This window comes from Mesoplodon densirostris, chromosome 13 (genome assembly GCF_025265405.1).
Source record: "Mesoplodon densirostris isolate mMesDen1 chromosome 13, mMesDen1 primary haplotype, whole genome shotgun sequence".
Lineage (NCBI taxonomy): Eukaryota > Metazoa > Chordata > Mammalia > Artiodactyla > Ziphiidae > Mesoplodon > Mesoplodon densirostris.
In genome coordinates this window covers 7722102-7747722 of record NC_082673.1, presented here as the reverse complement: position 1 = coordinate 7747722, position 25621 = coordinate 7722102, and the positions used below count along the sequence as shown (strand labels likewise).

The following is a 25621-nucleotide window of genomic DNA, read 5'->3' as shown; positions in this document are numbered from 1 at the left end:
TCCTTTTTGCCCTTGAACTGAGACACAAAAAATATGAGTTCTTGTCCTTCAGGCCTGAACAAAATGGCCCCCTTTCCCCACAGCAGTGTTTTATAAACTCTGGGTCACGACCAGTTCGAGAGTTGTAAAGTCAATTTTTTACAGTTGACCAGCATTAAAAAAATGAATAGAATAAAATTTAAACTATAAAAGTGGTAGTGAAGCTCTGTTCTATGAAGTCTTTTTTCAGTCATGTGTGTGTATGAATGTGTATATGTGTGTGTGTGAGTGTATCCTGCATCACAGTTCAAAATGTATTTCTTATTATATTTTATAGTAAAAAAAAATAGGGGTTCTCAACTTGCAGGTGATGCTTTTGATTTGGTAGAACATAGAACAATATGCCACTAAAAGCATATCAGTCTCTGGAGGGAGCGGGATAGGTATGTGCGTTGTTTTTCTTTTTTAATTAATTAATTTATTATTTTTGGCAGCATTGGGTCTTTGTTGCTGCCCGCGGGCTTTCTCTAGTTGCAGCGAGCAGGGGCTACTCTTCGTTGCGGTGCGCGGGCTTCCCCTTGCGGTGGCTTCTCTTGTTGCAGAGCATGGGTTCTAGGCGCGCAGGCTTCAGTAGTTGTGGCACGTGGGCTCTAGAGCGCAGGCTCCGTAGTTGTGGTGCGCAGGCTTAGTTGCTCCGCGGCATGTGGGATCTTCCCGGACCAGGGATTGAATCCGTGTCCTCTGCACTGGCAGGCGGATTCTTTTTTTTTTTTTTTTGCGATACGCGGGCCTCTCACTGTTGTGGCCTCTCCCGTTGCAGAGCACAGGCTCCGGACACGCAGGCTCAGCGGCCATGGCTCACGGGCCCAGCCGCTCCGCGGCATGTGGGATCTTCCCGGATCGGGACACGAACCCGCGTCCCCTGCATCGGCAGGCGGACTCCCAACCACTGCGCCACCAGGGAAGCCCTGGCAGGCAGATTCTTAACCACTGCGCCACCAGGGAAGTCCCGGTATGTGTGATTTTGTTATTTTATTTTATTACGTATAGTTGATTTACAATGTTATGTGATACAGTTATACAAATATATGCATTCTTTCTTATATTCTTTTCCATTATGGATTATCACAGGATATTGAATATAGTTCCCTGTGCTCTACAGTAGGACCTTGTTGTTTTGTATGTGTATTTTCAAAATTCCTGATTATAACATACCTCCCCGGCTATTTCCCTAGTGTGCGTGTGCATGCGTGCACTCTCTCTCTCTCTCTCTCTCTCCTCCCCCACCCCGCTGTTCTTTTTTTAAAAAATAAATAAATTTATTTATTTATTTATCTATCTATCTATCTATCTTTGACTGCTTTGGGTCTTTGTTGCTGTGCGCAGGCTTTCTCTAGCTGTGGCGGGCGGGGGCTACTCTTTGTTGCGGTGCGTGGGCTTCTCACTGCAGTGGCTTCTCTTGTTGTGGAGCACGGGCTCTAGGCACACAGGCTTCAGTAGTTGTGGCTCATGGGCTTAGTTGCTCCGCGGCATTTGGGATCTTACCAGACCAGGTCTCGAACCTGTGTCCCCTGCATCGGCAGCTGGATTCTTAACCACTGCACCACCAGGGAAGTTCCCCCCCACCACACCCCCCCACTCCGCTTTTCTTGAGAACAACAATATCTTATCCATCTGGATAGCCCCTTATTCCTGAAACAGTGCCTGGCGCTCAGGGGTACCCAATAAATGCTTATAATTGTCAAATGACAAAGCTTCGAAGGTTAAAAGGTGGAATCTATGTAGTTTTCTTTCGCCATGCCCAGCATACACTTGGCACTTCATAAATCACTGGGTGTGATCGTGATGACTTATGGAAAACAAAAGTACAATCACGAGACGCTGCATGAATCAAAGGCACAGGTGTGATGCACAGCCGCAGAGCGGGGCCTTCACAACAGAACAAAGCTCTTTCCCCCTCAGTGCACTTCAGCAAACCCATCCAAACCAGGAAACCTCAGGGACAGAGTGGCTGTCATCTCCCTAAGTAATAGAGCCTATCTCCTCTTAACCTCTGTGACCCTCAAAAACCAGTAAATTCCTTCTTTTATCTATCCCAAATCCTTTATATTACCCCCTAAGCCAATTTTCTGTTGTACTGTATTCAATGGGAATTGAAAACAGCTGGTCACCATCTGCTGTAGATTAATTCTTCATGTACTTGAAGCCTATAATTAGGTCATTCCTCAGCCTTCTCTTCTCCAGGCTAAATATCTTCTTTCTTTTAGCCCTTCCCCAAAGGTTTTATTTTCCAATTATTTAATTGTCTTCCTAGTGTTACTCTCAACATCAGGCTTTCTGTTCTCCCTACACCTCAAGTGGAGGAGGCTGATCAGTGTGAAGGGTTATGGGTGTTGAAGGTCACCACTGCCACTTTAGAGGAGGCTTTTCTTCTGTGAGTTGTTTATTTTCAGAGGGCCATTCAGAAATGAACAGCAGCCTTTGACTGCCACAGTGAGATTGGAAACAGAGTAATCAGACGGTTGTGCTTTGCTTCCCCCCTAATTCCAGATACACTGGACAATCGCCTTGACTTTGCACCCCACATCTGTGAGATGGCCAATGCAAACCTACAGGGAGTAATTTCACTCTGGATTATGGATGCATCACTAGAACAGCATTTTGGAAGTGTCTTGGAAGCCTGGAAGGTCAGTGACAGCTGGAGACAGATTTTTAACTTTAAGCTCAGGAAACAAGCGTCTGGTAGAGAGAAGTGTTCTCCCTCTTAGGTCCAGGAAATATCCGGCATGTGGAATAACCCCGGTGTCCAGTCACCATTCTCCAAGGCAGTGGTTTTTACTTTTGTTCTTTCTGGAATTATATATATGCAACCCATTGCCTAGTATCCAGATTTTTAAATGAAATACAGGAATATTTTGTGGATCCATCAATTTTTGAAATGATTGAAATCATATCTTCACTTCTGGGGCTTTCTGCTCTCTCAAAAGTGGGTTGGACTTTTGGTTGGAAGAAGTTACCCTCTGCTTATCTGTCCTTAAAAGACTCCATCATTACTCAGAAATGATGGCCAGACTAGGTGATGTTCTTCGCCTAACTCTATTGGCTAGCCCCTCCAGCTGCACGCACCATGACTAAGCCAGAAACAGCCCCTAAGGCATGGGTTCTGTGAGTTCATGTGCACAGTCCCTTCATGAGGTAGATAGCATCACCCTCATCTTCACAGATGAGACAGACACAGAGAAATTGTTTTTAAATGTGCTTACGGTGGCTTAGGCAGCAGAGCTGGGGTTTGGATCCAGGTCTGGTTGGTCTCTAGTGTCATCATGCCGGCCTCTGCACGCTTGTTACACTGCAGACATCAGGATCCCATGCTCAGATTCTGAGTTAGGAGATGGGGCCCAGGTACCTGCCTTTTCAGTCAAATAACCCAGCAGAGCTGATGCAGGTAACCCAAGTCCCATGCATACGAAAACACTGTCTAACTCAGTCCCTGAATTAGAAAATTTAGGTCACTGTTCCTCAAACTCTGTCGTACATCTACCCAGGAGCTTGTTGAGAAGAGGTCTGGCTTCCACTCCGCAGCTACTGAGTCAGAAGCAAGGAAGGGTCGAGTCCGGATGCTGTATTGTTTAGTTTTTAATGTTTTTTATTTCTTTATTTATCTATGGTCGAGTCCGGATGCTGTATTGTTTAGTTTTTAATATTTGTTTATTTATTTATTTATCTATGGTCGAGTCCGGATGCTGTATTGTTTAGTTTTTAATATTTGTTTATTTATTTATTTATCTATTTATTTGGTTGTGCCGGGTCTTAGTTGCAGCATGCGGGATCTCTAGTTGCAGCATTCAGGCTCTCAGTTGCAGCACGCAGGATCTAGTTCCCTGACCGGGAATCGAACCCGGGCCCCCTGCGTTGGGAGCACGGAATCTTAACTGCCCGACCACCAGGGAAGTCCCTGGATGCTGTATTGTTAACGTGCAGCCTGGGGTATATTCTGAGTCGCTCTGAAGTTTGGAAACCACTGGTGTGAGTCTTCCTGCCAGAGGTATCCTATGCCCAGCACTTCTAGATGCTTTTGTGGGAGATGGAGGCTGGTAGGGTGGAAGACGGGATGGTATGGGCTTAGAGCTCTTGGCTTCCTTAATGTGGAAGGAGCTCTTGGCTAAGGAAACAGTGGGGAGATGACCCCTGAGAAAGCCTGCTTCCTCACCTCCTACAGAAGAAACTTTAACCCTAAGGATGAAAAGCCAAGTGTTGCATTTGATATCAGAAGTCCAGCGAAGGGATAACCATCCGTTATGGTGTCGTAGCAGGTAGTGTTGCCTTGGCAACATAGCAGGAGACTTACCGAGGAGATAGAAGAACAGATGGGCAGGTGTCATTCCTCCGAGAACACAGGGGTGACAGAGGTTTACTAAAATGAGCAACGTAAAAAAATACTTGGCACCCTGAGAAAACCAGTCATAGAAGATGAAAGCTCAGAAGATTTGGTTTATGAATATATTTTAAATCTACAAGATAATGTTTTAACAGCAGTGTCAGAAGAATCCTCACAGACGTCTGAGAAATCTTCGTTCTATGGACCCTCCTTTGCAAGCAGCTTTCTAGTAAGTCACATGCTGTACCATATGTTAGTAATATACTGTGTGAGGGAAAATGAGGCGAGGGTTTGCACTTAAAAGCCAAAGCTACACAAGGATAATTAAACTGTCACTGGATGACCTGAAGAGAATTGATTGAATTCAGCACAGCAATTTCTTGAGTCAGTATGTATCAGGTAAATAGATGGAAATAAGTTTGAAGGTCATGCACACTTGTATTTAAATTTCCGTATTATAATATTTATAGGCGATATTTAAAAATGGATCTCATTTTAATTCCCTAGATGAATTGTGACTCCCATTTATTTAATTCATTTTTACTTTGAACCAAGGAAAGATTATTACTTGACGCTTCAACATCTATACTCCATCAATTCCTCAAATGCATGATAACCTAATGAAGATTATCGGGGGGGGGACCCTCTCTACTTCAGTAATTCAACTTCACTAGTTCCTTAAGTACACAATTACTAAATTTAAATCATTTAAAAGGAAACATATGCAATCTATAAAAATGTTTATCCCATCACTTGATAGAGATCAAGCAGGTTTTCTGCCAAGTTAGGCAGTAAACAGATGCTGACCTTAACAGGTAGGGCATGGAAATTCCTCACATTTTTCTCGTTTGAACTGGTCTGTGAGCTCTAAGGATGGGAAAAAGAATGACACCTTATGCATGTGAATGAATTCCCCTCTGGATACTCCTTGGGATACCCTGAGAGACTGAATCCTTCTTATAGACAGGAGTATTCCCAGTTTTTGTTGGGCTGCTTCCCAGTTCCTGTGCAATCCTACCCTTCCTCCTCCTGACTCCCTGTAATTTACCTATTCTAACATCTCCTTTTGCTTCAGAGCCTCGTAAATGGTAAATGGAACACTTTCCTATCAGAGCATCTCTCTGCCTTTCTTTGGAGGCATCTGATTTTTCCTTATTCCCCTGTTGTCTCATAACCGCTCTGGGTCCCTGTGTTCCACTCTGCATCACAGATGGCATCTTCAGTCTTCCCAGGATGAATTTCCCACACTGCTTCCTCCTGTGCGAAGTGGGGCCCCTGAAATCCAATTCTGAAGCGGGCAAACTTGCTCAGGACATCGATGAAGAGCTGAACTAAGCTCATGGCTGTGTGGGACCCACGCGGTTTATTCCTGGTCACCAAAATCCCACCCTTGCCTTAGGTCAGCACTAAGGAAGGTAGTTGTGGGGAAAATTGAGACCCGCTTTTACTGTGTGACCAAGTGAGGAAGTTATGGAATAACCTCAGTAAATACTTCCCACTTAGGGATTTTCCTGGAGGTCAGGTGGTTAAGACTTTGCCTTCCAATGCAGGAGGTGCAGGTTCGATCCCTGGTCGGGGAGTTAAGATCCCACATGCCTCATGGCCAAAAAACCAAAACATAAAACAGAAGCAATATTATAACAAATTCAATAAAGACTTAAAAAAATCCATATCAAAAAAAATCTTAAAAAAAACCCAACAAGCACCTCCCGCCTAGAACATAGAAAAAGGAGGAGAGCCATTGTTGGTGCTAAGCCCAGGGCTCATGCCTTCTATTGCCAATCAATTACAGCATCCCAGAGCCTCGGGGTCACCTCATTGCTGGCAGTGGAGTCAGTTCTCTGGTTAGCGGATCTGGAAGTATCAGGTTCTGACTCCTGGGTGCCCTTGTCCAGTGCCTTTTTTTTTTTTTTTTTTTGCGGTATGCGGGCCTCTCACTGTTGTGGCCTCCCCCGTTGCGGAGCACAGGCTCCGGACGCGCAGGCTCCGGACGCGCAGGCTCAGCGGCCATGGCTCACGGGCCCAGCCGCTCCGCGGCATATGGGATCCTCCCAGACCGGGGCACGAACCCGTATCCCCTGCATCGGCAGGCGGACTCTCAACCACTTGCGCCACCAGGGAGGCCCTGTCCAGTGCCTTTTCAGGGCCATTGGAGAGTTGCACGTGGGATGATGTGGGGTGTGCTCAAGGCAGTTCACTTTCTGCTGGTGCAAATACTTGGGCCTTGGGATTGCTTTAGAAAATGAGAAATCGTGGGCTCTCCTTCACTAGATCTGAGTTTCTCTGGTTTTTGTTTTTCTTTCCTATTTCTGGCAATGCAACTCCCTTAAATCATTATTTTAGATTCCAGGACTCCATTTGCTCATAACCACTGGCAGAAATCCTGTGTGCCTGTTTCCCAGCATGGGGTCAGGTCACGCTCTCCCATGCCCCTGGCTTTCAACTGGAGAGTTGAGCTTTCTTCTTTTTTAAAAAATTTATTTATTTTATTTATTTTATTTTTGGCTGAGTTGGGTCTTCATTGCTGCATGGGTTTTCTCTAGCTGCATCAAGCGGGGGCTGCTCTTCGTTGCAGCGCGTGGGCTTCTCATTGCGGTGGCTTCTCTTGTTGCGGAGCCCAGGCTCTAGGCACGTGGGCTTCAGTAGCTGTGGCACGTGAGCTCTAGAGCGCAGGCTCAGTAGTTGTGGCGCGGGCTTAGTTGCTCCGCGGCATGTGGGATCTTCCTGGACCAGGGCTCGAACCCGTGTCCCCTGCATTGGCGGGCGGATTCTTAACCACTGCGCCACCAGAGAAGCCCGAGTTTTCTCCTTAATCTGCTCTGGAATGTTCCCCCGACCTCCTCTGTGAGCACCATCACCTGTGTCTGCCAGGAGAGCCTTTGGTCTAATCCCTCCTCCTCAAAGGCTGTATTCGGGAGAGTCTATCCAGATCTTGGGAATGAAGAGTTGAGCAAAGAGCAGTGATTATTCATTCACTCCATTCACTAGCCCTTGAAACTGGAAAGACTCGCCACACACCACACGTGGGCTGGCTTTCAAAAGCAAGCCACGCATGATACTGGCGGGAGTGGTTGCATATTCTAAACAATATCCACCATTAAACATTGTTTAGTAGTATTTAAATAACGTGTTCCTTTCCTTCTCCCCAAAGTCGGCTTACACTCACTCTCTGGTCTTCTGGGCTGAACTCTTAGCCCTAGAGTCAGAATTCATACTCTGTCCCCCTGGAACCCTGGGCCCCCTTCTTGGCAGTTTGAAAGGTGGCACTACCCTGGTTTTCATGTCTGTCTGTTGCCCCAGTCTTGGCCCCCTCCTCACAACCTCTGATCTCACTCTAGCCCTGTAACCCAAGAAATCCTGAGCATCCCCAGCATCGGAGGGAAAACACACAGTGGGGAGACATTTCTTTGCCTTCTTTGTCTCTACGTTTTCTAGTGTCTTTGTTCCTGGAACAACTAAATAATCCGGAGGGAAAAGTTAGAAAAAAGCACATTCCTTGGGAACAGTGCACAGCCCCCTAAAACTATCCCACCCAACATTCAGGGCTCTGAAAGATCAGTCCGGAGCACACGATGAGAACGTCATGAACAAACTTTGCTTTGGGTCAGTACTTGGATCTTGGGTCCTCCCTACCATGGGCAACCTAACTGGGCTGTTCTTTTGAAAAAAGACAGGTATGTCATGCTTTGAGGTTGTCTCCCTCCTTCCTCATCCCTCCCTACTTCCCTCTTTAACTTGTTTTCTCTTTTAAAGATTTACTGCATACCTATTACGTGTTGAGTGCAGTGCTCTGTGTTGGGAACAGAATGATGAACACAGGCAGACACTGCTCAGTCCAGTGCGGGGAGAGTCAAGGCATCACGTATTATCGTTGTGAAAAGTGCTCTGATGGGGAGGTGTACAGGGCGCTATCCTAGAGCAGAGCGGGGGTGCCTAATCTGGACATGGGAGGGTCAGAGAAGCCCTTCAGTCACTTTACAATTGAGATCTGAACAGTGAATAGGAGTTAACCGGGGAAATTTAGACTTGGTGATGATGGTGATGAATGGGAAGTAAAAAGAATTTAGGCAGCAAATGTCTAACAGATGTCAGCCATGTCTCCCTTCTGCTAAGATCTGGTTAGGATGGACTCCAATGCCCATCTCACATTCTGAAGAAGTTCAAAGTCGGCCTCAAGATCTCAGATCTTGAGATCTGAGATCTCAGGTCTCAGATCTCTGGTTTTTGGGTTTGTGTCTCTTATCCCTGGCAAACTCTGCCCTTTCCTTAATTGCTACAAAAATCTACTCACACAAAGAAGTTAGTCGTGGACTTAACTTTCTTCAGCATTTAGGGGTCCCACTTCTTGGCCAGATTAAGCAGAATAAGAAATCAGAGACTTGGTTTCGAAATGTCCTTTGCTTGCACGACCTCAGGGGCTTCCTTCCTTCTCCTTCACCCTTGAATGGCCCGATCCTGCACCCTGTTCTTGTTCTCCTCTCTTCCCTCCCCTTTCATGTGTCCTTACTACCTCCTCTCAGGACAAACCCGCAAAATTCCTCTCACTGTTCATCTGCTCAGGGTCTTATCTTTTACCAGTGGTTTCCCGAAAATGCAACCCCTTGACTCTGATGGTGGGAAATCCAAGCACAAAGATTGACTCTAGAGGAGAAATATTGAGTCATGAGTTTTCTTGCTGTCCCAGGATCATGCCATAAATATTCTCAGCCATAGGGATGGTTGTCACGTAAGCTACCCACTTACATAGATCACTTCTATTATTGCTGCTACCGCTGCTGCTCCTGCTATATCAATAGTACAGGTACCACGACCACGGCTCTTCCTTCCTTCTCCTGTTTCTCCTGCTCCTTATTGAGTACTTACTGGATGAAGCTCCTTACATCTGTCATTTCGTCTCATCATCACAACACTATTAATTAGGTATTATCCCCATTTTACAGTTAAGGAAATTAAGGCTTAAAGAGTTTAAGTAGCTTAAACTCACTCAGCCAGCAAAGGGTGGTGACAGCCAATCTTGAAGCCATACATTGAATCATTATAATAGCACGGTCGCTGTTACAAAGCCCCTTTCCATGTTTCTTGGCTTTCATTATAACATAGGTCAGGTGTGTGCCTTTGTGTATATTGGTTAACAGTGCCATTCATACTGTAACACAGTCTGTGACTGAAAATATGTACATTAGTTCAAAAAAATGGAAAAGTATCTTCACGTCTGTAATGAGAGTCAAAGAGAAAATATATTTGAAACTTCAGTTCTCTTTTCAGAGATGGTTTAGCAATATGCACAAATACAACTAGAGGGTAAGGCACACTTGCTACAGCTGAACTGTGTTCTGTTTCAGTTTCCTACAGGATTTCACAGTTGCACTTATGGATATGATCTCACACTGAAATATTTGCATCAGAGAAAGCTTGTGATCAACTGCATATTGCTTGAGTGTTCATCTGTGAACATGACGAATCGCTGTTTTTACTTATTCCTTGCTTCTCAGTAAAACAATCAACATCCTGACAAATATCTAATATAGTTGACAAATACCTAATATATCTGGGGACCACAGGTACAAATGTCTGCATTAGTACTTCCCTCCCTTCCTGTCTCCAAATGGGTAACTCAGAATCACTCCCAATAAACTTTTTCAAAATGTTACCTGTGAACTGTGATTCAAAATGCTTCACACATTCCCATAGCACTCTGCTTTTAAGTGTCTAAAAATATGGAACTGAAATGCAAGATTTTCATGCTTTAGTGAGATTTATAATCAGAAAACTAGTGTCTGCATTTTGGCTTCAACATCTACCAGGTTGGTGACTTACCAGCCTCAAATTCCTTTTCTGTCGGATGGGGTTGTTTAAAAATATGGAGGTCTAGGGACTTCCCTGGTGGTCCAGTGGTTAAGACTCCATGCTTCCAATGCAGGGGGCCTGGGTTCGATCCCTGGTCAGGGAACTAGATCCTGCATGCCGCAACTAAGACCCAGAACAGCCAAATAAATAAATAAATACGTATTTAAAAAAATATGGAGGTCTAGGGAAATATGCGAGTTTCTAGAAGCATATGGTAGGGAGTGGGCAAAATCGTTGAAGGTGATCAAAAGGTACAAACTTCCAGTTATAAAATAAATAAGTCCAGGAGATGTGATGTACAGCTTGGTGATAATAGTTAATGATACTGTATTTACATTTAAAAGTTGCTCAGAGAGAAAATCTTAAAAGTTCTCATCACAAGAAAAAAAAACCTTTTAACTCTGAGTGGTGATGGTTGTGTTCATGGTTGTGATCATTTAGCAATATATACAAATATCGAACCATTATGTTGTATACTAGAAACCAATATAATGTTTTATATCAATTATATCTCAATAAAAATTACATTACAAAATTTTAGAATGTATATAGAAAAAAGAAAGACTATTATGACATCACTTTTGGTGGGTTAGACATCTGGTGAGTTTCATAATCAAAAAAATTATTCGTAAAACTATAGTGTGTCTGTATTAAAGAAAGGAAAAGAAATACTGAGGTCTGGGGAAAGAATAAGCATTTCCTGAATACCACATATCAGAAACCCCCCCGTTAAGTCCTTCACATCTGCAATGACGTTTAATTCCCATGACACTCCTCTATGGTAAATAACATTATCCTTTACTTACAGACCAAGAGGCAAAGGCTAGGGAAGTCCAGACATGCAGGGACCCACTAACAGACAGGATCAGTGGCAAAGAGCATCCAGACAACTTCTTACTAGGAGAAGGAAGCCCATGCAGCTGAACTTTGTTTCGAAAGCTTCTGTTTCCTAGTTCTTCTATGACCAAGTTCGTCTTCAGCACACAGCCACATCCACCGCTGGACGGTGTCCAGCGAAGCCTTCCCTGTGGTCCTTGTCTGAGTCCTCCTCCTCTGGGTTTGCAGATGAGGGCAGGTCCTTCCCACTAATCCTCTTCCAGTTCATGTTAGTCCACATTTGTTATCTCTCAGTCCACACTTGGGGTTGTGTGTTTGCGTCCCTCCCCTTCTGAGTCTCATCCTCGGGCAGCCTTCTTTCTTGTGTGGGGCTTCTTCCTTTCTTCTGAGATGCCTGTTCAGGATCACTATCTTCTTAAAACATTGAAAAGCAAACATATGATATGAAAATACTCCCTCTTTCTTTGTATAGAAAGAAAAGTTTGACACTTCTGCCTAACTCTAAGTTGGTAAATTTATCTTTACAACCATTTCCTTTCCTTCCCCCTCTGGGTATATTACAAAGTATTTCAACTTGGACCCTTTGAAAATTGAATTAATTGTTTTCTTCCTGGAGTCTCCAAGCAGCTTCTTCTGGGGTCCAGCACCTCCTTCCCCCCTTTCCCCTCTCTTTCCCTCCTTTCCACCTTTTATCCCTCTCCTTCCCCCATCCTATCACTTACTTCCTTTACTTTGGCTCCACATCACCCAAGCCAGAAACACAAGAAGCATCCTCAATGCCTCTGTCTTCCTCATATTCCACGGGTACCATGTCCTATTTATAGTAGCTCCTAATTGATCCATCTTCACTTCCTTAAAAATAGGAAATCAGGGACTTCTCTGGTGGTCCAGTGGTTAAGAATCTGCCTTCCACTGCAGGGAGCACAGGTTCGATCCCTGGTCAGGAAACTAAGATCCCACAGACCGCAGGACATAGTTGCCACACGCCGCAACTACTGAGCCCACACGCTCTGGAGCTCGCACCACAACTGGAGAGAAGCCCGCGCACCTCATCGAAGACCCCACGTGCCACAGCTAAGACCAAACGCAGCCAAATAAATAATTTTTAAAAAATAGGTGCTTTTGATGAGGTAAAGTAGGAAGTACACAAGATCACCTATGAAGCATTGTTGCAAAAAAAGAAAAAGGAAAAAAGGACATTTAATCTAAATCTGATTAAATCTTTAGATCTAGCTATAGTTTAGATAGAGGAACATGTTAACTGATACCATATGGATGAAATCAGCAGAATCCAGAAAATGAGAAATTCTGTAGGTTTCTCCAACAAGTAAGTGGCAATAAAAATAGCACAACAAAAAGAGTAGGGAGGGACTTCCCTGTTGGTGCAGTGGTTAAGAATCCACCTGCCAATGCAGGGGACACGGGTTTGATCCCTGGTCCGGGAAGATCCCACATGCCGTGGAGCAACTAAGCCCATGCGCCACAACTACTGAGCCTGCGCTCTAGAGCCCGCAAGCCACAACTAATGAAGCCTGTGCACCTAAAGCCCGTGCTCCGCTACAAGAGAAGCCACCGCAATGAGAAGCCCGAGCACCGCAACAAAGAGTAGACCTCGCTCACTGCAACTAGAGAGAGCCCTCGTGCAGCAACGAAGATCCAATGCAGCCAAAAAAAAAAAAAAAAAAAAAAAGAGTAAGGAAATCGTGATGGTATAAAGAGACATAAAAGACATCAATTGAATGCAATGTGTGCGTCTTTTATTGGATCCTGATTTGAACAAGCACGTGTATGAAAAAAGTTTTGAGACATTTAGGGAAAAATTGAAAATATATTGAGTGTTAAATGACATTGAGGCATTAGTATTAACTTTATTATTTGAGATAATGATTTTGTGGTTTATGTTTTAAAAAGTCCTTTTGTGTTAGTTTGTTGGTGTTACATTCTGAAGTATTGATAGATAAAACAATATGTTTAGCACTTATTTTGTGTTATACACAAAATACACAGTTTTTAAAGCATTTTTACATACAATAACTCATTTAATCTGTGTAGTAACCTTACTAGGTAGGTATTATTATTATCCCCATTTTACAGACTGGGCAACTGAGGCACAGAGCGGTTAAGTAACATGCCCAGGGTCTTGCAGCCAGTAAGTGGTGGATTCAAATATATCACAAGAGTTTCTTGTTTCCTGTTGACTCCCAGACTTTGTTCACACGCTCACATATTTCCATAGCTGTAGTTGTAATACACTTAAAATCAGATACTCAGACTTATGTTTATTAGCATATTCTAAACATTTCCCCCAAATTTTACACAGACCTAAACGTTACAATTTTAAATGACTGTATCACATTCTACTGAATCATAACTCAGCATCACAGTCAGTTTGATTGTCTCTCTTTGGAAATTTAGGTTGTTTTCAAGTTTTTCTGTTACATGTAATACTAGAATGATTGTGTTAATGCATGTAGCCTTTTATTTCTTTAAATTTTTTTTACTTAGGATAAAAACCTTAACATCAGACTAGTTGTAAAAGGATGTAAATGGTTCCGTCATTCGTGATGTGTAATGCAATCAAGAAAAGCTGTGTAAATATGTACCGTTAATAGCATAAGAATCTTGTTTTCTTTCTTTCTGGGATATTATTAAGGGAGGTTGGTTGTGTCAATGCCCACGTGTCTCCTAAATTGGCATTTACCATCTATAGATTCCACACTATCCCAGATCAGGTTCTCAGCTTTTTTTTTTTTTTTTTTTTTTAGCGGTACACGGGCCTCTCACCGTTGTGGCCTCTCCTGTTGCGGAGCACAGGCTCTGGACGCGCAGGCTCAGCGGCCATGGCTCACAGGCCCAGCCGCTCTGCGGCATGTGGGATCTTCCCGGACTGGGTCACGAACCCGTGTCCCCTGCATCGGCAGGTGGACCCTCAACCCCTGCACCACCAGGGAAGCCCAGGTTCTCAGCTTTAAAGCTTCAAACATTTAACATTTTAGGCACACTTGGTATGAATCTAGCCATCAGGGGCAGACTCCCATTAACTCAGGTGACAAAAGACTGATGTATACATCAAAGTGCCAGTATTATTTTGCGGTGGGAACTCTGAGCATCCCTTTTTTTTTTTTTTTTTTTTTTTTCTCCTTTTTGCGGTACGCGGGCCTCTCACTGTCATGGCCTCTCCCATTGCGGAGCACAGGCTCCGGATGCGCAGGCCCAGCGGCCATGGCTCACGGGCCCAGCCGCTCCGCGGCATATGGGATCCTCCCAGATCGGGGCACGAACCCGTATCCCCTGCATCGGCAGGCGGACTCTCAACCACTGCGCCACCAGGGAGGCCCTGAGCATCCCTTTGACGGAGAGATTTAGGCCAGTATGACGAGCATATGCTCTCTCTCCTGGCAGCTTTCTTTGGGGAGTAAAATTATACTCAGGAGATTCCCTAGTGAATACAGAATCAGAGCAAAGAGAAGGAGTTGTCTGATTTTGATAATTAATCGCATTGGGTTTCAAGTCCACTGATCATAGGGCTGGGGTCTGTGGGTCGCTCCACCTGCCCCCTTCATCAGAGCTTGTGCGGGTACCACCCCCTGGAGGATCTTCACGTTTCCTGATTCTGTGTGTGAGGCTGACCATGCTTCCAAGCTCACTCTTTCTTCTGATAGGGCTCAATATAATTGACTGATTCTCTTGATTGCCTGATTACAATCACACAGCAAGTTGGCCTTCCTATGGTAGTTCTCGAGTCCTCTTGGACTGGCATTTTGGGTGTTTCTGACCACATTTCAACAGTCTTGGATTAACCAGATGACTAACCTCTTACATGAAATGTAGACTCACCAGCTTAGCTCTTCGGGGACAACTTTCTTCCACGTTCTTGGCGGGTGGTCACTTTGTGTTACCTGCTTCGGCTCTCTACATTGTTGTCCAGGGAAAGTGAGAAGTTTTGGTCTCTTTGTCCTTCAATCCCTGGCATCTCCTTGTTGCCCCTTCTAGGGAATTTTCCTCGTTCAGACAGTTGGTCTTCACCTTTCTTTGCATATGTCAGGCCGTGCAAATTTGGGGCTTGGTTTTCTTCCTTCAAAAGTCACTCGTGGGCCCTCCTGAGCTAACACGCAAGGCCCAGACTGATCTGCGGGGCCACCGGGCCTCCAACTGCTTCATCTCAGCTGGGGTTTCCTGACTGTCCTCACCCCCGCCCTCCGCTGCTGCCCTCTCCCAGGCTCCCCTCCCTCTTCTCTCACCTGGTCCTGGTTCCTGGCCTCATGCCTGGCTCACCAAGCCCAGGCGGGCTCTGCCAGCTGCTTGGTGATGGATGACACTCAGGGACATGCTGGCAGTTTGGCCACGTCCCAGGACAGTCTTTGTTAAAACCAACAAAATAAAATGTGCCTGAATAGATAATGTACTACTTTGGGGAAAAATTTTAAGATGTATAAAAGTATGTTAAGAATAGTAAGTTTCACAGTATTTCCCAATGCCCGGCACAATGACTTGGGCTAATAAAACAAAGAAACAAAAGAGCAGAAGTGAATCGTTTTCTCGTTACAAAGATATATCAAATGTAGTTAACTGTTCATAAACACCATGCCAAAACAATAGCATTTTTGTTATCAGAACTGTTGATTAATCAGGAATTTATAAAACTTATCAAATGTTGTAGTTGTAAAAGTTCACCTTCAAACTGATTCTATCATTCTGTGGGCAAGGTCACAGCACTGGCTAGAGCCAGGTTGCATAGAATTCACATCTTCTTCTTCTGAGTTTAAGGCTCTTTCCATGATAATTGATGACACAGAATCATTTCCTTCAGTGCTCAGCACCCCAAAGGCAAATGTGTAGACAGGTAGAGGTGAGCCATTGGCTTAGAACTCAGCCCGAATTGGGATCAAATCCTGGCTCTGCTAGTGCCAAGCTGAGGGACCTTGGGCAAGTTAATTCAGCATTCTGAGTATCAATGATTTTCCAGCTGAGAAGCTGAAATAATAATAAAAGCAAATAATGAGAGTTATTACCATATAATAAAGTGGTAATAATGCACATAAAGTACACCAAGAGATAAGTCAAATAATAGCTTTTTTTTTTTTTTTTTTTTGCGGTATGCGGGCCTCTCACTGTTGTGGCCTCCCCCGTTGCGGAGCACAGGCTCCGGACGCGCAGGCTCCGGACGCGCAGGCTCAGCGGCCATGGCTCACGGGCCCAGCCGCTCCGCGGCATATGGGATCCTCCCAGACCGGGGCATGAACCCGTATCCCCTGCATCGGCAGGCGGACTCTCAACCACTTGCGCCACCAGGGAGGCCCCAAATAATAGCTTTTATTACATATATATATATGTATTACATCATTATGTAGCCACTGTGTCATCAGTCTAATCAGTGGAGACCGAAAAACTAGATGGTCAAGGCTTGTGAGGATGCGTAAGAATTCTCTTTTTATAGAACAGGGTGTTATCACATTAGCCTGGTGGTTCTCATGGAAGCTTTTGGTTGGAACATCATTTTGGTGGTACTGAATCATATATTTCATAGTTATTTGCTCCAATGGTGTTCTATTTGAATTCCTGAAAAGGAAATGATGAGCTTGAAAAGTAAGTTGGAAAAATAAGTAATTAGATTGAATGTAGGTCGTGGTGAACCTGACTGTTTTTTGAAAATGTCCCCTTTTTGAGAATACAAACAAATCCTGTATTTGTATAGGACTTTGAGTGTGTGAAGTACCTTCATATCTATGATCTCATCACATCCGCATGATACTTTATGAAATAGTGTGTTATTTACGTTTTCATACATGAAGAAATTGAGCCTCAATTTATTTTTATTAGAATCCCATCTAGGATTCTAATTTCCGGACTTTTCTTCCACATGGTCACCAGCCCTGGAGAAATGAAGCCTGTATGTGACTAATGAAAGGTAGGCTTCTCACAAACATGTGCTTTTCTTGCCAAGTGCCTTCTTCATCAGGCTGTTACATGTCGTGGTTGACAACTACAGTGACAAAAGCACTAAGAGAACGCCTCCTCTGTGTCTGAGACCGTGTCAGTGTTTTTATGTGTGTGTGCCAGGCATTGCTTATTTGCTCTCAGACCCAGTGTCACCCTTTTTCTCTGCTCTGTATCTCCAGGAATTACCTTTCCCAGGCCACCCTGTCTTCTGACCTCTCCCTCCTCCAGGCAAGGAGACTACAGGGTGGTGAAGGCCTTTCTCCCCGTTCCCACCTGCCTTGTGTGGGCTCTCCACATCCAGCTAGTTCTTCTCTGTGGTGTTAATTCTCCTGCCCCACCATGGTCCTAGCTCCTGCTAGGGACCCTGATGCCTGGGCTCTGTACAACTACCACCTTCCTTTGACCTGATGGCAGCCAGTCTCAGGATGAGCTCTTTATTCTGTTTGGTTCCTCTTAGCTCTTCCATCCCCTGTGGAATCAAACCCCTGCCTTGAATTCTGTCTATGTGAAAGACCTGGAGTGGTTTTGTTTCATGACCAGTCCATGCAGCTACAACATGATATTTACATCTAACTTTGACAGCATTCCTGGGAGGAGGTAATACTATTATCTCCATTTACAGACAAGGAAATTGAGGCTCGAAAGATGCAAATGATGTGGCCAGCCTCATATAGTCCATAAATGGGAGCTCTGGGGCTCAAATCCAGCACTCTCCAGAGGACAGGTGACTCTGATTGAGTGCATTCCAGTGTCAGGCCTTGAGACCTGAGGGTGCCTATATGCACCATCCTTTGTGGCCCTCACAGCCTCCCCGGTTACAGATGAGCACCCAGAGTTCAGAGACATTAGCTCGCCAAAGGTGCAAAGCTAGTAAGCAGCAGAGAAGAGATTCAAACCAGATCTTTTCTGACTCCAAGCTTGTTTTCTTTCTACTCCTACAACTGCTTCCCAAAAGTTAGCGTGTATCACAGCTGCAGTGGTGTGGTGTGGTTGAAATATAAATTCCTAGTCCCTACCCCCAGAAATTCCAGTTCAGTAGCTTTGAGAAGGGGCTCAGGAACGGGCACTTTGCACATCTGCCCTAAGTGATGCTGAGGCAGAGGTTGTGGGAACCGCATGGGGCCAACCTCAACCTCCATGCCTCCTGCCACCCACCTGTGACACCCATGTAGCCTCTGCATCCTCTCCCCACCTGCCTCAGTTTCCTTGTCTGTAAAGTGAAAGGTTGGACTGGATAATCTCCAAGGTGATCCTAGGTCTCTGCCGAGTCCCCTATGCTGTCAAGGGGACCACTGCTGTGCCACTGAGCCCTCCCAGGGCACAGCTGAAGGCTGGGGGTCTGGGGTTTCTCATGGAACCCCCAGGCTGCGAGGTTGGACAGAAACCCTGTGACTTAAGAGTAAAGGAATGCTCTGGTTATCGGTTTGCAGTAGTTGGCAAACTGGCCTTTAAAAAAGGAAGTGAATTGTGGGGTGTGGGTTTTAATTCAGGGAGATATTCGAAGAACTCAGTGTTTGCTCTGAGAGGTCATTAAATACGTTTTGTTCCCACACTCTCTGGAAAAATGATGCTTCATTAAAATGGCAACACGAGGTGTAGAGAAAACGGTGAAATTGGGAGCCCTGAAAAGACACATTCACTAGGTTCCACTTAAAATGGAAAAGGAGTGTAAAGAAAACAAATGGACATTTTCTTGAGGCAGCTGAGCGATACAAAACACAGGCACCTTTGTCTCCTTCTTGAAAACGTCCACAATGGGTTCTCCTTTCTTCCTCTCGACTAATCTCTACTTCTAAGAGGTGTTGAGTTTCCGCCAAACTTTCTGCTCCGCTCGCATCAAAGGCTGCCGTGTCGTGAATAGTCAGCTCTCACCTACCGATCCTCTTACTGACTCCTGCCCGGCGCACTTAGGTCATTCCCCATAATTAGCTCACAGACAGGATTTCCAGGCGGGGTCCGGGAGCATCAGCCACAGGGATGAAGGGGAGGTCGGGGCGTGGGAACCGCGGGAGGGGCCGGGCGCAGAGCGCGCAGTGTGGTCCCTACGACCCAGTCGCCGCAGACCTGCCCGCGCTACGCTGCGATGCTGCCTTGGTTCCCCTCCGGCCACATCTGTGCTCGACAGACAGGTCGTGTTCGTTTCCACACCGACTCACAGGTGCAGAGTACCCCACGCGGGGAGGCAGGCGGAGTTTCTGTTGTCTCATGACCTCTCTACCTGGTCTCCAAATGCGTCTGGCTTCCAGGTTGGGGTTTTCTTTGTACCGTTAGCGGTTCTGCGCTTGGCGGTGGGGATGCAGTTGGGGGTTGGCGTGTTTAACAACTAATGGTACGAGGGAGACTTGGCTTCTGCTTTGGGCCCCTCTGCTTTCTCCTTAAAGCCCCGATTTCTCGTGTTTCATTGTTTCCTCGATAACATGAAGGTGATGGTTCAGAATTATTAGCTAATGAATAAGAGCGAGGTCAGAACACTTTGAAACTACAGAACAACTTTACGTATGACATCCTCGGTTGCTGTTCACTAATATCCTCTACTGGGAGTCTGGGGTCTTGTCGGTGCAAGTGCCCCAGGCGGCCTCTTCCCCCGAAAGCTGGTTCCTGCTCTCTGACGCTTCAGAAAGCGCTGGGGCCTGTGAAACTGTGAGTTCAGCGCCAACCTAAGTCTGGTCGGTTTTGATGCCTGTATAACTGTGTGCCTGTTCTCTGGGACCACCTCTCAGCACCACCTTGCCCAGCAGCTGAATGCCGGCAGGGCAGGAGGAGGGCTGGACTCCAGCTCAGGGCGAGGGCCTGCTCCCGGGGTATGTGCGCCGCTGCGCGCCTGGGGCACTTCGAGATCCTGCAGCGCAGAGAGGTTTTCCTGGGGGAGGGAGGGCACTTTGATACTAGAGAAAGCAAGTGGCCCAAACCTAGTGAGGTCTAAAGCAGCATCAGGTCTATGCTGTCCCCTGGTGGTCATATATTGTACTACAGTCAGCTCTCGGAGTCGCTGTGAAGTTACAATTAACTCTTCTTTTTCTTTTTTTGCGGTACGCGGGCCTCTCACTGTTGTGGCCTCTCCCGTTGCGGAGCGCAGGCTCCGGACGCGCAGGCTCAGTGGCCATGGCTCACGGGCCCAGCCGCTCCGCGGCATGTGGGATCTTCCCGGACCGGGGCACGAACCCGTATCCCCTGCATCGGCAGGCGGACTCTCAACCACTGCGCCACCAGGGAAGCCCTAACTCTTCTTTTTCTATCCTGCAGTATGGAAGTACAGAGACTTCAGGAGTCAGTCAAGATTGCCTAAGGGCAGTGAAAGCATAGATCTAAATCTTCTCATGGGCCTGAATATAGAACTTTTACTGTAGGAGCCATTTAGTCTTTACCTGGTAAGGTGTATAAACTAGTAAACAAGGCCAGAATAAAAATGACGCATTTGATGGATTTAAATTGGTTTAGACGGTTATAATTAAAATTATATTATTATAGTCTATTTTGAATTTAGTCTATTTTGACTTTTACCAAGTTTGTTTTCGAGTTCCATCTCATTTTTACGGTTTTACAATAGTTTTGGGGGAAGAGAACGATATAGTTTTAATCCCTGTTTCACTGATACGGAAATAGAGACAGGGGCCTAAAGTCTCTGCAGAGTCAGGGTTACAGGTCTCTGGGTCCCAAATCAGAAGTCGTAAGTGGGACAGGGTGAGCAGGGGCAGACCTGGAGAGCTTTCCTCTTGGATTCATGGCCTCACACCCTCCACTTCTGCACATTCCTGTCACTCGCACTAGGAGTGTGTCTTGTCAGCTGTGTACGCTATGTTAGGCATTTCAAATATGTTTCTGGAAGTTGTCAGGGCTGTTCTCTATGAGGCCTGAAGGCAAAATTCAATGTTTGTAGTAAATAAGTGCTAAAATTATACCAGCTATTGAGAGGATGGATTATTTCCAGGTTGCTTAGCCATATTGGCTGAGTGTTGAATTCAGCATTGGTGCCAATCATATTCTACACAAGAATTTTGTATTCCTGGGCTCTGAGAATCACACTGAAGGTGGTGGTGCAGAGTCTGCTGGGCAGGATATCAAGGTGTGGTCAGCAGGGTTCAAGACGTTTATGGAGATGCAACAGAAGGTTCTAGAAACTTTGCTGGGGTGGCACTTCCCTTGGACTAGTTCCTGGAGACTGATATAGAGGAGACGGGCAGCATCAGAAGCTCGACTTACAGTGTTTTCCAAACCGTGGGCTCCAAGGAATGTTTGTTCCTGGAATCAAAGCCACCTCCATGTGGGATTCTCTCTTCCCATCTCTCTAAGTCTCTGTTATGGGCTGAATTGTGTTCCTCCAAAATTCCCACATTGAAGTCCTAACCCCGGTGTCTGAGAATGTGACTTTATTTGCAGACAGGGCCTTTAAAGAGGTGATTAAGTTTAAACAAGGTCATTGGGGTGAGCCCTCATCCAGTATGACTGCTGTCCTTATAAGAAGAGCAAGTTAGGACACAGACGTACACAGAGGGAAGACCATGTGAGGACACAGGGAGAAGGTGGCCAAGCAAGCCCAAGGAGAAAGACTTCTGCACAAACCTACCCTGCTGACATCTTGATTTCAGACGTCCAGCATCCACAACTGTGAGGAAATAAATGAATGTTGTCTAAGCCAGCCGGTCCATGGTACTCTGCTATGGTGGCCTGAGCAACTAAAAGAGTCTCCTTTTTGGATTTAGGGAGCATGACTGGAGGGCCCATCCACTCAGAATCAACACCAACCAAGTGAAAACCACCAAGCTGCTCTGTAAGGAACTAAAACATCTTGAAAAACAGGAAAGTGACCTGTGAAATAACATCTGGTTTGAATGGCATCCAGTATCTTTTACTAGACAAGATATACTAGCATGATTTCTGGAGAAAAGCCCAAATACATGCCCCAAATATGTACACCACAGTAAGGATTGCATATAAATCTTTTTCCCCCTGGCTCGATGGTGTCCTGTGGAAGGAATCCAAATAGTATGAAAAATGTCTTCAAGTCTTAGTGAATCATGCAGCCAAGTTTTATGGAGTCAAGCTACAAAGCTATCAATTACTACAAGAAAAAATATTTGCCTATGTCACTCTTAATTTTTCTTTAAGCTGCTCTGACATATCTGGTGTTTAGCTTATAGGTTACATTATTTGATGAAGCTCTACAAAAGATTTAGTTAAAAAAAAAAAAAAAAAAAAAAAAGGAACCTAAGCACCCAAGACTTGGAATCCAGCAAGTGCAGCTATTCTGCTTGGTTTCATCAATGGTGGCCACATAGTTGATGTTGGTGATGAGATAATTTTTACTGAGTGTTTCTCATGGCAAAGGCACTAAATTAAGTGCTTGAAATAGGTCACTTAGCTTTCACAGAAACACTAGTAGATAAGATGTGGTATAAGGTAGCTGTTCAGTCTCGGTCCCCGCTACTACTCAGCCTTGTGATCTTGAGCAAATTACTTTACTCTCTGTGACTCAGCCTTCTCATTTCAAAAGTTTGTTGTTAATGCACGAAGTGCTTGCAGTAGCCCCTGGCACAGGGTAAGGTTTCAGTGAGTGTAGGCTGCCAGTGTTTTTCTTTCTTCCTTTTTTAAAAAAAAATTTATTTTTGGCTGTGTTGGGCCTTCATTGCTGCATGTGGGCTTTCTCTAGTTGCAGCAAGCGAGGGCTACTCTTCATTGAGGTGTGTGAGCTTCTCATCGTGGTAGCTTCTCTTGTTGCGGAGCACGGGCTCTAGGCGTGTGGGCTTCAGTAGTTGTGGCACATGGGCTTCAGCAGTTGTGGCTCGCGGGCTCTAGAGCGCAGGCTCAGTAGTTGTGGTGCACGGGCTTAGTTGCTCCATGACATGTGGGATCTTCCTGGACCAGGGATTGAACCCATGTCCCCTGCATTGGCAGGTGGATTCTTAACCACTGCACCACTAGGGAAGTCCTGGTGTTTTTCTTAATGTCCTCAGATGAGGAAACAAAAGGCAGCAGAGATGTGAGGCACTTTGCTCAGTGCCTCGTGTGCCACTGTGGAGGGGAGTCCAGGCAGGCACAGCGCTCAGGCCCTCCAGCACCTCCCATGTGGTGATACTATCCTCTGCAGGTACTTGGGACCTTATTCTTTCTGGGACACACATGAGGGTGATCTTAATATGTGTGGCATGTGCTCCTTTATCCCTAAATACATCCGTGTGCATTCTCTAAAAACAAGGACATTCTCTTAAAGAACCACAGTAAAATGATCAAAATCAGGAAATTCACATTGATCAATAACATCTCATCTATAGGACCTTATTCAAAATTTGCCAACTGCTTTATTTATGTCCTTTATAGGAAAATCAAGTAACTATTTTCGGGTCCAGGACCCAAGCCAGGGTTCCACCTACGTTTTATTTAGTTGCTCTGGCTCTTTAGTCTTTTTTTTTTTTTTTCACCTGGAACAATTCCTCAGCTTTTAAAAAATTTTTATTTTTTGCTTTCATGACCTTGACACTTTCTGAGCACAGGCTCTTTATTTTGAAGATGGTTCCTCAATTGGAAAACAGATTTATTTTTAATGTGCACTTTCTGGAAACACAGCAAATTTACCGAAAGGAATGAGAAAATAGTGGGAATATATGAGATATCATAACAGACACCAGGTGGGACTATTTTGAGGGAGGTGGATCTTCTGATCACACTTAAATCGAAGTACATTGGTGGATATCTTGGTTGACCCTGGTACAAAAGTAGTGCACTTTTAGTCTTAATAAATGCACTCCGGAATCTCCTTGGGAAGTTTTTGAGATTTACGTGGTCAGACCATTGTCCAGAAGCTCCGACTCAGAGGCCTGGGTGGGCCCAGCGCTGACCCCCTTGACAGAGCTTCTGAGGTGCGTCCTTGGTAGAGACCATCTGCTATATGCGTTTCCTCTACCAGGAGTATCTGCCTGCGGGGGAAAAGGATATTGGGTGCCCTACGTCCCTCTCGGAAGATAGGCCCTGCGGAACCTCTCGGAGGAAGCACCTTCTGTCTCCCCTGTGCTGGGTGAAAATTCTAACAATAGGACCGCCACCCCTTCCCACCAAGTGTGGCTGAATTCCAGGAAATACTTTCAAGTAAGATTTTCTAATCTCCTCTAGGGTCTCAGACTCCATTTACATCATACTTTCTGTTAATTTTTATAACCTGGTTTCATCATCAAGTTGGAGGCTGAGAAGAGGCACATCCAGGGCTCCTGGGTGCTGGTTCTGCTCCATTTCGTGACCGAATGCTGATTCCATGGGGTGTTCACGCTGCAAAAATTCAGTGTGCTGCTCACTTACCATGTGTGTACTTTTCAGTCAATATGTGATGTATTATTTTTCCAGTTTCTTTTTTTTAAATTGAAGAATAGGTGATTAACAAAGTTGTGTTAGTTTCAGGTGTACAGCAAAGTGATTCAGTTATATATATATATTCAGCTTTATATATATGTATATTTCAGATTCTTTTCCATCATGGGTTATTACAAGATACTGAATATAGTTCCCTCTGCTGTACAGTAGGTCCTTGTTGTCTATTTTATATATAGTCGTGTGTATCTGTTAATCCCAAGTTCCTAACTTATCCCTCCCCTTGCCCTCTGGTAACTATAAGTTCATTCTCTGTGAGTCCGTTTCTGTTTTGTAAATAAGTTCATTTGTATCATTTTTTTTTGATTCCACATATAAGTGAGATCCTATAATCTTTGTCTTTCTCTGTCTGACTTACTTCACTTAGTACGATCATCTCTAGGTCCATCCTTGTTGCGGAAAAGGGCATTCTTTCAATAAGTGAATCATTTTAGAGTTGAAGTCGTAATGAATGCAGAGCCCGTGTTCCCCTTGGCCAGACCCCTCGCGGTGGGCATATTCCCCGGACGGCCCTGGGCGGCTCTGTGCTTTGGCAAGGATGTACCTCGCGGTCCAGGCAGCGGCACAGTCCCCTGTGTGTGGAAGGCTCCACGGGCTGTGGGCAGGGCAGACTTGGATTTCCTGACTTCTGTCCATTGATGGTCTCACTCACAGAGCTGCATTAACTTGGCTTTGTAGGCTGAATGAAACCACTGGCAACCTTCTGATTTGTTTTTTCAGCCCGAGTAGAGGCTGGTAACTAAGCCAGGAATTCCCAAACTTTCCCAGGCCAGCGTGGAGACACACTGGGACGTCTTTTTCTTCTCTCCCGTCCATCTGCAGGCCATGTGCGCCTCGGTCAAAGGCAAACTCTGAATTGAGCTTTGTGCCAGTCTCTGGAAAGACACCCAAGAGCGTGTGATGGGGAAAGTGACAGCGGCAGTGGCAGCGACATCTGCAGTGCCCACCCCGTCCCTGTCTGCCACAGAACGCGTGTGGGCACGCTTTATGAGAACAATCCACCCGCCAGAGAATGAGGCTTTTGACATCAGCTGAGGCCCAGGCTGCCTTACAATGAGAGGCCTGTTGGTGAAAGGGAGACTGTTTAATGAACTGAGAATCAGAGGCCAGCTCTGGCCATCTGGACTGAGCATCTTTGGAGCAACTCTTCATTGTAAATGGCTACACTGAAGCACGTTGCCTTTCCAAGAAAGCCATTGCAACAGTAAATTCATATTTCAAAATTGTGCACAATAAACTCATATTTCAAAATTGTGAACTTTTAGATATCTGTGTGTGTGCATG

General features: G+C 45.3%; 1 long non-coding RNA gene and 1 other non-coding gene across 2 annotated transcripts; both read left to right on the top strand.

The window, feature by feature from the left end:
* Positions 1-817: 817 nt before the first annotated feature.
* Positions 818-24043, top strand: LOC132501090 (uncharacterized). Its single transcript, XR_009534132.1, has 4 exons — positions 818-991; positions 2530-2666; positions 4513-4586; positions 23883-24043. It is a non-coding gene; the product is annotated as an uncharacterized LOC132501090 (long non-coding RNA).
* Positions 10235-10307, top strand: TRNAW-CCA (transfer RNA tryptophan (anticodon CCA)). The gene has a single exon. It is a non-coding gene; the product is annotated as a tRNA-Trp (tRNA).
* Positions 24044-25621: the final 1578 nt, after the last annotated feature.